Source organism: Oratosquilla oratoria, chromosome 32 (genome assembly GCF_046742065.1).
Source record: "Oratosquilla oratoria isolate Oo_2021 chromosome 32, ASM4674206v1, whole genome shotgun sequence".
NCBI lineage: Eukaryota > Metazoa > Arthropoda > Malacostraca > Stomatopoda > Squillidae > Oratosquilla > Oratosquilla oratoria.
The window spans coordinates 26,474,874-26,489,214 of record NC_134808.1 but is presented as its reverse complement, the minus strand read 5'-3'; positions in this window follow the sequence as shown (position 1 = coordinate 26,489,214).

The window sequence follows — 14,341 nt, the reverse complement described above, 5'->3', positions numbered from 1 at the left end:
TGTGTGTGTGTGTGTGTGTGTGTGTGTGGGTGTGTGTGTGTGTGTGTGTGTATTCACTTGGTCTTTGGATCACGTGTTGGACTCGTGATCGACAGCTATTTCCCTCCTGGAAGAGAGCTCAGAGCTCGTAGGTCCGATCTATGGGTAATGCTATGACCTTGCACACACACACACCCAACTCCCCGCCCACGAGAGTTGGAGTAACACCCCTCAGCGCTGCGATACTGATATTATTTCAGCCCCGGGCGAGGATCGAACCCGGACCTCCGTAGTGGCAGGCCAGAGCTCTAACCACAGCGCCATGAGAGGTGTGTGTGTGTGTGTGTGTGTGTGTGTGTGTGTGTGTGTGTGTGTGTGTGTGTGTGTGTGTGTGTGTGTGTGTGTGTGTGTGTGTGTGTGTGTGTGTGTGTAGTTATTCTAGTGGAGGTTGCTCGTGAGGTGGTTGTGTTCCTTCTAGCTTAACCCCCTTCATATCTGGCGATCCTTTTTCTTCCTCGTCTGGTAAATATTTTCCAATTCCGTGGGCCCTGCGCAGAGCCGAGGAAGTTCAAACTTCCTCCAGGTTTGGAAAGACAAGCCAGTGTATACATTTCATCCACAGGGACGATTTTCTTCTTTTTTTTCTTATTCTTCTTCTTTTCTTCCTCCTTTTTCCTCTTCTTTTCGTTTTTCCTCTTTTTTTTCTTTTTCTTCTTCTTCTTCTTTCCTTCCTCCTTTTTCCTCTTCTTTTCGTTTTTTCTCCTTTTTTTTATTTTGTCTGTTCTTTTTCTTCCTCTTTTATTCATGTTTCATTTTTATTTTTACTTTTATTTCCCTTCTTTTTCATATTTTTCTTCTCTTCCTTCTACTTCTTCTCTTTCCTCTCCTTCCCTCTCCATCATCTCCTTCTATTCTTCCTCTCCTTCTTCTTGTTCTTACTCTTCATAATAATGTATATTCCTTCATCCTCCTCCTCTTCCTCCTCCTTCATGGTTGGACTCTGTTTGCATGTACACATCGAGAAGACTCAAGCCTTGTTTGCATGACGTCCACCATCTTCCCAAAATCTGACTCCAAATGGAAGCTGTTTCAGCACAAGCAGCCTGAGAACCCCCCCTCCCCCCTCCTCTTCCCCCCAACCCCATCCCCTCCCCTACTCCTTCCTTCTCTTTTCCCGGCTCCCCCTCCTCCCCGTTTGCCTTCTATAACCTCACTCATACACGTAAACACACACACACACACACACACACACACACACACACACACATACGCACACACACACACACACGCACACACACACACACACACACACACACATACAAACACATACATACACACGTATACACACACACAGAAGAGAGAGAGAGAGAGAGAGAGAGAGAGAGAGAGAGAGAGAGAGAGAGAGAGAGAGAGAGAGAGAGAGAGATAGAGAGAGAGAGAGAGAGAGAGAGAGAGAGAGAGAGAGAGAGAGAGAGAGAGAGAGAGAGAGAGAGAGAGCGAGAGAGAGAGAGAGAGAGAGAGAGAGAGAGAGAGAGAGAGAGAGAGAGAGAGAGAGAGAGAGAGAGAGAGAGAGAGAGAGAGAGAGAGAGAGAGAGAGAGAGAGAGAGAGAGAGAGAGAGAGAGAGAGAGAGAGAGAGAGAGAGAGAGAGAGAGAGAGAGAGAGAGAGAGAGAGAGAGAGAGAGAGAGAGAGAGAGAGGTGGGGGGGTGGGCAGGCACCTCAGCAGCTGGGTCCACTGCTGAGGTGCTCACTGGAGCGTCAGAAGTCATAAGTCAGCGAGAAGACAAAAGTGGAGACGGTTCGAGACTGCCTGTCGGGTCTGCGATTTCGTAGAAAGCGCAGACTATTACATTAAATTCCCATACTTCAAAAAGTCCTTGATAAGGGCTATCTATCTATCTATACAGATAGAAAGTTAAGTAGGTAGATCGTCAAAGACAGATATTCAGATTGATAGATGTATGAATAGTATATCTTATATTTGTTTATACAGCCTTTGTATATGTTTATGCACATTCATGTATAACCATCAAGAAACACATAGCAACTGATATTGTATTGTAAAATTTTCCTTAGGTTTTATATGTCATGATATCTTGAGCCTGGCAGTCAACCCTCCCCCCCCCCCCCGTTTTCCCGTTTTTTTTTTTTTTTTTTTTTTTTTAAGGATTTTTTCTTTTTACTCCATTGCAACATACAAGTTTCACTCCCCATAACCCATTTATTTTCATTTCAGCTGTTTATGTTTATTTGATTCTATACATTTATTTCTCTATGTATACGTTTTATTGACTGTATATTTATTTAGTCATTTATTTATTTTACGTATTCATATATTCATAATTCTGTTTACATATTTCATTATTCATCTGTTTATATATTCATCATTTATCTTTGTTTCATTACTATTTTATTATTCAATTTATTTTATTTATCATTTACTATTATCTATAATCTAATATTTAGTTTCTTAATCTATCCACCTATTTATTTACTTATATTTATCTTTTTAACCTTCATCTCATTATCTACTTATTAATCCATTTATTCATTTACTTATTCCATCTAATTAATCTATTTTTTATTTTACTCAGATGAGGCTGTTTTGGTTTTCAAATCTTGATTACCTCATTGCTCGAGATGAATATGATTAGGAACGTTTGATGTTGATTATGTCGAAATATGAAAACGTTTGACGTCCATTTTCGAATCAAGATAATTGAGGAAACTTAACTCTTTCGCCATGAAAGTGGCTGCACACGAGGCCTTTCTCGCTAGCATGCTACTTGCTTTTGCTACTTGCTTTTGCTACTTGCTTTTGCTACTTGCTTTTGCTATTTGCTTTTGCTACTTGCTTTTGCTATTTGCTTTTGCTACTTGCTTTTCCTATTTCGTTTGAGTAGAAACGACTTCGGTTACGATCTTATGTTTTTTTGAATGTCTAAATTTGTTAAATTACTCGTGTCATATAGTTAGAAGTTGAATGAAGAATAAAGAGAAGTTAAACCTAGAACACGAATGTTTGACGCATTGTTATGATGTTCTTAGGAAGTCTAGAATATTGTAACCGAAGTCGTTGTCACTCAAACGAAGTAGCAAAAGTAAATAACATGTTAGCCCAGTGTACGATCACCTTAAGTGAACACTGACAAAATTCTAATCTAACCGGAAGTTTTCGTTCATTTTCAGAAGACTCTGCATGATCAAAGGACAAGTTTGAGCGAAAAACTTATCTTAGGTTGAAACTCAATTATAGCGTTAACTGAATGATTCATTATTACATTCAGTGGACGAAACATTCTGGTTTTGGGTCGAAACGAAATAAAATATTATTCGAGATATTCTCGTTCGAATCGAAACAAAAAAAGACAAATGCTTCGTTTGGTTCTGGCTGGAGATGTCAGCCAGCCGTCACTTCTGTGTTTGCGTTTGTCACGAGAAAAATACGTTTGGCCTATTTACTAACGCTTGTTTACGAACGAAAATAAATGAAATGATGAAGTCAAATAGGAAAACATTTCAGGAACAGAAGTGCCTTCATTCACAATAATATGTATGTGTATGTATATATATATACAGTATATATATATATATATATATATATATATATATATATACATATATATATATATATATATATATATATATACGTTTATATATATATATATTCTGTGTGTGTCTGTTTGTGTGCATATGTGCTAGCTATTATGTGCGAACGAGCGAATGCGTAATAATGTATATTCCTTTTAAATGCATTCTTATTTTCTAATTGCATATATATGTATATACATCTCTCTACATAAGCATTGCCATTCATGCATTTTTTATTTGGGATTAGCTTCTAACCCAGGGCAGTAGACAAGATCCAGGGATGACCCGTCATCCAGGAGGTGCCAAGGTAAGAGGGAGGGGAGAGGGTAGAGGGGAGTAGAGTATGTGGGGGATGGAATGGATGGGAGTGGTTTCTATGCCATTGTTTTTTGGCTACCTCCCTTGTAAGGGGGAAAAGCCTTTGGTATATGGATGTGTGTTATTTTTGCATATATTAATTTTAATACAGGAAGTGTTGGTATAAACAAGTGTTTTTCATCATAATTACAAAATAAATATGTTATATTTGTATTCAGTAAGGAAGAATTTTGCAAAAAAAAAGTATATATAATCCTTTAATTTACATCCAGTTAGGAGAAAATAAACATCAATACTAAGTGTACACCAGTGCTTCAAAATTTCTGAGTCACCCCGTTGTTGTTGTTGTTGTATTTCCTTTTGTAGATATAACATTTATAATAGATAATCTGATTTTTTCTTGTATTTCATTTCTTTTACAAAAACTTTGTTAAATCCCTAACATAAAAAATCGTAAAATGGTTAAAAAAAAAATTGAGAATCACTGTACCAGTAAGTCCTGTGTCCAGTTCTACAATACAGTCATGGTTACTAAACTATCTTTCGCAGTTGAGTATTCCACATATAAGTGCATAAATTACAGGGTGTCTCAAAATCGACCATATATATATATTTTTTATTTTCCATGTACCCCTTAAAGAATGACTGTCTAAAAAAGAATAAACAAAATAAAAGAGAGACAAAATAAAACAAATTAAAACAAAATAAAATAAAACGAATAGAATGAATTAAGAAATAGGAAAACGAATAGACAAGAATAGTATGTAGATAAATCATTCCCATGGTTGTATGATGACAAACTCCATGACATAGCAGGTTTAGTGAATAAAGTTCTCTTCCTCTAAGAGGCGATAAAATTTCCTATGCTTCGTGACTTATGGGACACCCTGTACCCTCAACAGCAGTATTTGTATTTATACAGTGAATACCATTGGTAGGTCAAGACTTTTGAATAGTAACTGTGATGATGATATGGTTTAACGTCGCACACTCCCCACTATCTGGACTCCAGAACGGTGTCCTTTACTGAGGACTTCGTAGCCTAAAATTTAATAAACCATGCCCTTGGTTCAACTCGCAGGTGGAAAGGGTTCGAACCACCACCCCTCGACCTTCGGCGTAAGTAACGACACCCTAACCCGCTCAGCCAGCGATATTGCAATAGTAACTGTACCTTTATCCATTACATGATGTGCTCGATAAAGTTAAGGTAATCGGAACGTTGAATACTCAGTAAAGACTTCATGATCCCATAGGGTTTCCTTGCTCACTGGTTGCCAGGTACCTCTCTCCTCTCTTTCGGTAAATGTAGCTCTTCGTTGAACTACGGTCGCGTCCACACGCGCGTTCTCCTCACTAAATTTCGCGAGAACTTTTATCCGCGATCTAATCGAGCTTCTCATTAGCGACTTTTGGCTCCGGTAATTATTATGACTTCCGTGATCGCGACCTGAAGCCACAGAGTCGGTTCCGGGACCTGGAAGTAATCGAGGTTCCGGAACCGATTCGAACATCCGCGGGTTCTGTAATCAACGAAGTCGAGCGAGCGAGCTGTCGCCCAGACACGTGGATTGGATTGACCCTTAATTCTTAACTTTTCGCCGAACGTAATCACGCCAAGTTAAAGTCTGTGTCCCTTTACAGCCGCCCCACCTTCCTATGCCGCGATACCTCCTGTTATCATCCTCCGCTTCCGTCATTCATCGTTCTCTTGGATCACGTGTTGGACTCGTGGATGACTGCTATGACCCTCCAGGATGAGAGCTCAGAGGTCATATAAGGAACGATCTATAGGCAGTACTGTGACAATAGACATACACACACACACACACACACACACACACACACACACACACACAAACACTTACACACACACACACACACACACACACACGGCTCGACGGCGTAGTGGTAGCGTTCACAACCGCAACTCCAGCGGTCCGAGTTCGATTCTATCGCCCAGGGCTGAAATAATTACAGTATCACTGCGCTGCGAGCCGACACTCCAACTCCCGTAGGCAGGGAGTTTTGTGTGTGTGTGTGTGTGTGTGTGTGTGTGTGTGTGTGTGTGTGTGTGTGTGTGTGTGTGTGTGTGTGTGTGTGTGTGTGTGTGTGTGTGCAAGGTCACATTTTTACCCATAGATCGGGCATATATGTGCTCCGAGTTCATATCCGGGAGGGTAGTAGCTGTTGATCACAAATTCAACACGTGATACAAGACCATGGTGAATCTCTCTCTCTCTCTCACACACACACACACACACACACACACACACACACACACACACACACACACACACAGATCCTTGCCCACCAGAGCTGGGGTGCCGGGTTGCAGTGCCGTAATATTTTTCAGCCCTGGGCAGGGGCCAAACTCAAGCCACCGAGTTAATGGGTTATCACACTGGGCTATTTTTCCTTCCGCATCCTACCTCCAACCTCCATTTGAATAACTAGAATATGATTTTGCTTACAGAAATCTAGACTTCTCTAAGGACATTTCAACAGTATTTCTAACTTTGGCATAGGCTTACAATCTCTTAGTTCTTCATTAAGATTTGCTATATATGACGGAGAGATAACTTGATATCTGAAGATTTTAAAAATAAATTATTGTAGCCCAAGTCGCCTTTACTCAAAAGAATTCTCGACTGTCCTTCTTCTTCTTCTTCTTCTTCTTCTTCTTCTTCTTCTTCTTCTTCTTCTTTTTCTTCTTCATTTTCTTCTTCTTCTTCCTCTACTCTTCTTTTTCTTCTTATTCTTCTTATTCTTCTTCTTCTTTTTCTTCTTTTTCTTCTTTTTCTTCTTTTTCTTCTTTTTTCTTTTTCTTCTTCTTCTTATTCTTCTTTTTTCTTTTTCTTTTTTCTTAATCTAGTTTAGAACTCATGTTAAGCACTTTTTTTAATCTCTCTTCACAGAAACATTAAAAATGACTTTCTTCAAAGAAGCGTCATAAGGATTTAATCGCTTCATAGAAGTGTCAGCAGATTCTGTACTCTTCAAAGAAACGTGATATGCAAAGTAACATCATCAAAACTTATCTGGAAAAATATATATACAGAAAATAAAAAACTTATATGCCTTCCAGAAAAAAAAATCAAAACTTATCTGCCTTCTGAAAAAGATTATAAAAAAGGTGATGCTGGTGAAGAAGAATAACAAGTGGATAAACATGGAGGAGGAGAACAATATTTGCGCAAAAAAAAAAAAAAACATAAGAATGGAGACTGCAAGAGACCATAAAGCCTACACTAGGCAGTTCCATGTCCCTTACCACCTGTCATCCCTATCCATAAAGTTACATAATCTCTTAAAACAACCAACAGTTTCAGCGCTCACTACATGGTTACTAAAGTCTATTCCATTCGTTAAGTACCCTATTGGTAAACCAGTTCTTTCCTATTTCGTTCTTGGACCTATATTTGCTCAATTTAGATAAGAGCCCAGCCCTTCTGTCTTAGTATGACAGAAGGCAAGAGGACTGAGAGGATATGCAAAGGAGCACAGAGAGATTGAAGAAAAGAAGAGAAAGAAAGAAGTGAGGTTGATCATGAAGAAAGTCTAAGGCAAAGTCTGATCATATAAACTTAAGTTTAAGAAAATTATCCTGGATTCATGACATGTATTTATACATGTGTTTGCATGTGTGTATGTGTAAATATATACTGTATATATATGCATACACACATACTAATATATATAGAGTATACATATACTTATTTCACTGGTTCCAAATAATACCACCTTTCTTTCTCTTTCACTCTCATACGAATCTTTTTCTTTCTCCTCCTTCTCCCCAGTCCTCCTTCCCGTACACCTCCTCCTCCTCCTCCTCTTCAGCACGTTTCAGCAATTTCAGGCCTGTAACAGGACGCTTTGGCGAATTCAGCGCCACTTAGGCCCTTCAGAGCACGTTCGCCTGCTTGGACTTACTTTAACACACCAATATGTCGCTCTCGTCTCATTGTGTCCGTTTCATTCGCTTTGGATTTCTCTCTTCGGCCGTCCCGTAAAACGGAGATTTGGGTGCCCAACTTCTGTGCCGCTGAATTTTCATGGGCTTTACTAGCATCCCTACGGACCAGAGTCCCGCGGAATTCGTTTCGTGATTGGAGAGTTATCTCAAAAATGAATTGCTGATTATATATCTTTAGCACCGAGTGTCCTTCCGTTCTGGTATTTTACGCCAGGAGGCGCTGAGTAGCTGCGGCCGAAGCTGTCACCTTTGCCCTATTAAAGACTTGGACAATTGAAGCAGGTAGCTACAGTCACTGGTGAGAATCGGAAAGGAGTGCGGGATTCGAGCCCACCACCTAAATATGTTCTGGTATGTCTGGAGATATGTTTTAGCATATCTGGATGAAGTCGAGGTATGTCTGGATGAAAGGACGAATCCCACACACACTTGACCTTACTGATTTCCCCAAAGCTCGTTTCACACTTATCGACTTTTCGCCGTGCGCCGTCCACGACACGACGTCGTGCTCTCAAGTAACCATATGTATATATGGACGCTTTCACACGTGGTTGTGACGTGTGAAAGCATCCATAGACACACATGGTTATTTAAGAGCACGGCGTCGTGTCGTGGATGGCGCATGGCGAAAAGTCGAAGCGTGTGAAACGAGCCTAAGTTCACACATCCAGATCACTCCACACTGGGCCAATTCTCGTCAACGACTTCGGTTATAAAAATCTTTCGTTTTTCGAAATATCCTAATGTCAAATGACCTTAGTGTCATATACTGAGAAGGTGAACGACGAAGAGAACTTAAGCCTATGTGAATGTTGGACGTATTGTTGAAATGTTCTTGGGGGAAATCTACAATACTATGAACGAAGTCTTCTTCTAGTTATCCAAACTTGATGGGTTCTTTGATTCAAGATTCGTCTCGCGTCCCTTTCTGTCCTCTTGAACACACTTTGGTATAGTGTCAAATTCCGTGGTTCACAAGTTTTACACACCAAAAAAATATCTTTAAACTCGATATGAACAACACAGAAAACCCACTGTCAGAGTAAAAAAAATATGAGAAAGCTAACTTCTATATTCTGGCTACCAACTGCAGTCCTCTTCAGGAAAGTACTTGGGTTTTCTATGTGATTTACAAATGTGCTATTACATTTCTCTCCAGTGAACGATGTAAACAAGTTTAAAAAGGGATTCTATGATCATTTGCGTATTTTTAATTCAATCCTAGTAAATTATCTTTAAGATTTTATGTCTAAAGCTATAAAATTGTAGCAAGGATGCTATTTGTTTACTCGCTACATTTACTTAAAAAAAAAAAAAAAGTATCTTTACGAAATTACAGTAAAAGATGTTTCCACGGAATTACACTAAAAAAACATTACGATATCTTAGGATATACGAAAAATAGAATTTCAAAAAACCCTTTCTCGTGGCAAAAGCAAAGTGTGATATTGTCAATACAGAGGTAAAAATTATTTCGCCCATTTTTGTTAATTTTTAGCCTTTCTGAAGGCAAAAAAAAAAAAAAAAAAAAAAAAGACAAATGTTTCGTTTGTACCTCATTTTATAGGTGTTGAATAAAAGCCGAGAGCCGAGTACCCTGCGAAGCAGGGACTGGAGAAGCCGGTAGTTCGTTACAGTCAAAATACATTTTTAAGAAATTTTGCTTAGCAATAGCAATATAGCCATCATCCTACTCGCTATACAGACTCAAAAAAGTATCTTTACAAAATTACACTAAAAATTTCTTTAAGAAATTATGTTAAAGATTAGAACAGCTCATAAAGTATAGGTTTACCAAGTTGATGACACTTTCCGGGAACTTGATGTTGACAGTGGGTTCAGTAATTGAGAACTTGGACCATAATAGATATTTGTTAAACTGACAGAGAGGAGCAGACAGTGGCAAGTGTTCTCGTGATACCAACCGAAGTAGTACAGGTGGTAGTTAGTAGTTAGTTGTCAGTAGCTAATAGTTAGAAGTCGGTAGTTAGTAGTTAGCAGTAGAATTAGTAGTAGTAGTAGTAGTAGTAGTTAGTATTTAGTAGTTAAATTAGTAGTAGTAGTAGTAGTAGTAGTAGTAGTAGTAGAAGTCGTAGTAGTAATAGAAGTCGTAGTAGTAATAGAAGTAGTTAATACTAGTGATTAATAGTAGTTAGTAATAATAGTAGTATTAAGTAGTTGATATTAAGCAATTAGTAGATCAAAGTTAGTTGTTGTTGGGGGTTGTGTTTGTGGTAGTGGTGGTTGTAGTGGTGGTTGTTGTGGTGGTTGCGGTTGTAGTGGTGGCGATGGTGGTGGTAGTAATGGTGGTGAGCGGTGTGGTGGTGATGGCGGTGGTGATAGTTTTTGATAACTGTAGTCATACTAGCTTTAGTAATAAACATCTCAGCGCAAATAACATTATTATCATGCTGAAAGATAAATGCGAGGTTGATAGAATCCAGGACAACCGTGAAATCTTGTTTTGATGTTCTAAATGTCTAAATTGTGTGCACATGCTCGTTGGGATTCTAGACACAGACCTCCACCAAAACGTTCATGAACTTTAATCGAATTAAACGTGGTCCATGATACTGAAGTGTCTCAAAGGATCCTGAGGATAATAAAGATTCAGCGAACATTCTCGCCTGCGAGAAACACGTCCTTGGTGCTGACGCATTTCGAGCAAGGGAAGATTCTCTTCCTGATAGTCCAAAAGGTGTCCTTTGGCAAATTTTGGGTTTAGTCCAAGAAGCGTTCTTTGGCAAAATTTGAGTTTAGTTCAAAAATTGTCCTTTGGCAAATTTTTAGTCAAGTCCAAGAAATTTCCTTTAACAATTTTCGAGTTTAGACGTATCCTCTAGCAAAATTTGAATTTAGTAAAAAGAAAAAAAAAAACCTTTGGATTTTTTTTTAGTTTAGTTCAAGAAGTATTCTTTGGCAAAATTTGAATCTAGTCCTAGTAGTGTCTACGATTCCCAGCAGTGACTTACCTGCCCCAACAGTCAAAGCACATAGGGCCGCAGCTACTCAGCGCCTCCTGGCGTAGGGCTCTTACCCTCATAGATTCTTGAATCCCTAAAGCAGTGTTTCTCAACCGGGGTCCGGATGAGGGGGAATTCAACATGTTCCAATCAATCAAGCCATTGCACACTTTATTATCGTTCATTTTTACATTTCGTAAATATACACGGATCTATTTATTTTACTTTTTTTGTCATGTTTGTACAATGGAAACAATCAGACAATAAATAACAGATTCCTGTGAAAATATTTTCTTTTAACAATTCTTACAAATGTAAAATAACTATATGTATCTAAGCTTGTAAGGTTGAGAAACAGATCTAGAGGACTCTAGGGAGCTCCCCACTTGCTGTGGTTTGTAAGGTTGAAAAACACAGCTCTAGAGGACTTTAGTGGGCCCCCACTAGGGGGAGGGGGGTTGTAAGGTTGAGAAACAGCTCTAGAGGACTCTAGGGGCTGCCAACAGACCTCAATCTCCCGGTTGGTAATGCCAACGCAGTTACTCAGCGCAACGCAGTGTCAACACCAGGTCCCAATGACAACAAAAGGAAACGAGGAAGCGTGTGAGTTGTCTCAGAGTGTTTGTTGGAAAACTTCTCCTAAGAGCTTCGTCTCAGTGCCCCGATGGGAAAGTTTCTCCAGGATGTTACCGTGAATGATTTATGAGACCCAGGTCAGAGGCAGAGGACGAGGATGGGTCTTTAGAAGGTCAAGAAAGGTCAGGGAGGTCAAGAAAGGTCAGGGAAGGTCAAGAAAGGTCAGACGAGGTCGACTTATGTCGAAAGAGGTCAAGTAATGTCAGGGGAGGTAAAGAAAGGTCAGAGAAAATCTTTAAAAATCAAGTAAGGTCAAGAAAGGTCATGGAAAGTCAGAAGAAATCTGGAAAACTTAATTAAGGTCAAAGAAGTTCAGAGGAGTTAAAGAAAGATCATGGGAGGTCAGGAAAAATCAGAAAAAATCTGAAAAAAATGAAGTAAAGCCAGGCAAGATCATAAAAGGTCACAAATGTCACATATTTTAGGATGAAATACAAGAAAAGTCAGGGAGGTAAAATTTATGGGCGACTAGAAAGTCCGAGGTCATGGAAGACTTAAAGGTAGAGAAAATATAAAAAATAAGGTCAGAGAAGGTAAAAAAAGTATGATTAAATGGCATCCAGAGAACGTCTAAGGAGATTCAGAGAAGCCAGAAAAATTCAAAGTCGCAAGAAATCAAGAAAGGTAACAAAATATTAGGTAAGGTCAAGAAAATCGAAAGGGCTAAGGAAAGGTCAGGAAAGATATGTGAAGGTCAGATGAGGTTAAGAAAAGGGCGAAAGGTCAGCTATGATAACAGAGTGTCAAGTGAATATAAAAAAGGTCGAGTAAATTTAGAGAAGGTCAAGGAATATGGAAGGTCAAAGGATAGTTGGTATGCATACAGAAGGTCACGGAAGCTCAGTAAAGGTCAGAGGACGTCTGTCAAGGTTATGGGAGTCATGTATGGTCATGAGAGATGAGGAGGAGCGAGGAGGAGAAGGAAAAAAAAGGGAGGAGGAGGGAAAAGGAGAAGGGAAGAGGAGGAGGAGGAGGAGGGAGGAGGAGGAGAAGCGAGGAGAAAGAGGGACGAAAAGGGAGGAAGAGGAGGATGAGGAGGAAGGAGAATGGAGGAGGAGGAAGAAAGAGGTGAAAGAAGGAGGAGAAGGGAGGAGAAGGGAGGAGGAGGGAGGAGGTGAAGGGACGAGGAGAAGGAAGGAGATTGAAGGAGAAGGGAAGAAGAGAAAGGAAGAGGAGAAGGAAGAGGGAGGAGAAGGCAGAAGGGAAGAGGAGAAGGGAGAAGGAGGGAGAAGGAGAAGAAGGCAGAAGGGAAGAGGAGAAGAGAAGAGAAGAGAAGAAGGAGGAGGAGGAGGGACGGGGTGGAGAAGGCAGAAGGAGAAGAGAAAAGGACAATGGAGGGAGGAGGAAGAGGGAGGAGGAGGAAGGAGGAGGAGGAGGAGCGAGGAGGAGTAGGGAAGAGGAGGAAGGAAGAGGAGGAGGAAGGAGGAGGAGGAGGAGGAAGCAGGAGGAGGAAGGAGGAGGAGGAAGGAGGAGGAGGAGGAGGAAGCAGGAGGAGGAAGGAGGAGGAGGAGTGAGAAGTAGACACTGTGGCGAAGGTACTGGGTGTCGAATTTACAACAGTTTAGGAATTAGGGTCCAGGGAATGGGAATGGGAATACGACTGGAAAAGGGAATGTAAACGGGAATGGAAACAGGCATAAGAATGGGAATGGGGATGATAATGGGAATATGAATGGGAGTATGAATAGGGATAGAATGGGAATGGGAACATAAATGGGAATGGGAATGGGAACATAAATGGGAATGGGAATAATACTTGGAATAAAAATAGGAATGGTAATGGTGATAAGAATGATAAAAGGAATTGGAATGGGAATAGAACTAGTTGGAGAGTCGGGTTGTAAATGGAATATGGACTCCCCTGAAATTGGACCCGGGGTCCATTTTCTATTGAGGAAAACGGGCCCCTCATATAGAAAAATATGCAACTCATTGTCAGTAGGTTTTGTTAGGTTAAATTAGGTTAGGTATTTTAATAAACAATACTTTCTAACAACTGTTGATGAACAGTCACTGCTGGGAATCGTAAACAAGTGCGGGATTCGAACCCACAACAAGGACTAAACTCAAAATTTGTCAAAGGACACTTCTTGGACTCAAAACAAAATTTTGCCAAAGGATATATCTTGGTACTAAACTCAAAATTTTGCCAAATGTCACTTCCTGGTCCTCAATTCAAAATTTGTAAAAAAAAAAAAAAAAAAAAAAAATATATATATATATATATATATATATATATATATATACATATATATATATATATATATATATAATATATATATATATATATATTGAGTGGATGGGTCCATTTCCCATAGGGGATCGATTATATATTTCCATTTTCTGCTGCGGAAAATGGACCCCGGGGTCCATTATATATGGGGGTCCATTTTCTATTTCAAAGCGTCACGGCTGGGAATCGGAGCGGGGCGAGTGCAGGATTCGAACCCACAACAAAGCGAATGCATGACCAGCACGCTTTCGATGACGCAACCAGAAAACATTCAATCGCAAAGTCATTCTAGAGTCATGCTTTATGTCTTACAAGGGCTTTAATAAGGGTGATGCAGACAAGGTCATCATATTCAGACAACAGGACAGGACTCGTAGTAACGGGTTTGAATTGGTCTTATTTAGGTTTAAGAGTGAAGTGGGCAAAAACTGGTTTACCAACAGAGTGGCTAACGATTGAAATAGACTTAGAATTGATTAATCTAAGATCAGATGACTTTATGGATAGGGATGATAGGTGGTAATAGACATGGAACTGCCTAGTGTAGGCCTTAGGGTCTCTTGGATTCTCCTCCATTCTTCTGTTCCTACGTTCTTTTTCTGACCGACAGGATAATGTTTTATGATGTCATAGATGTCTACCGGAT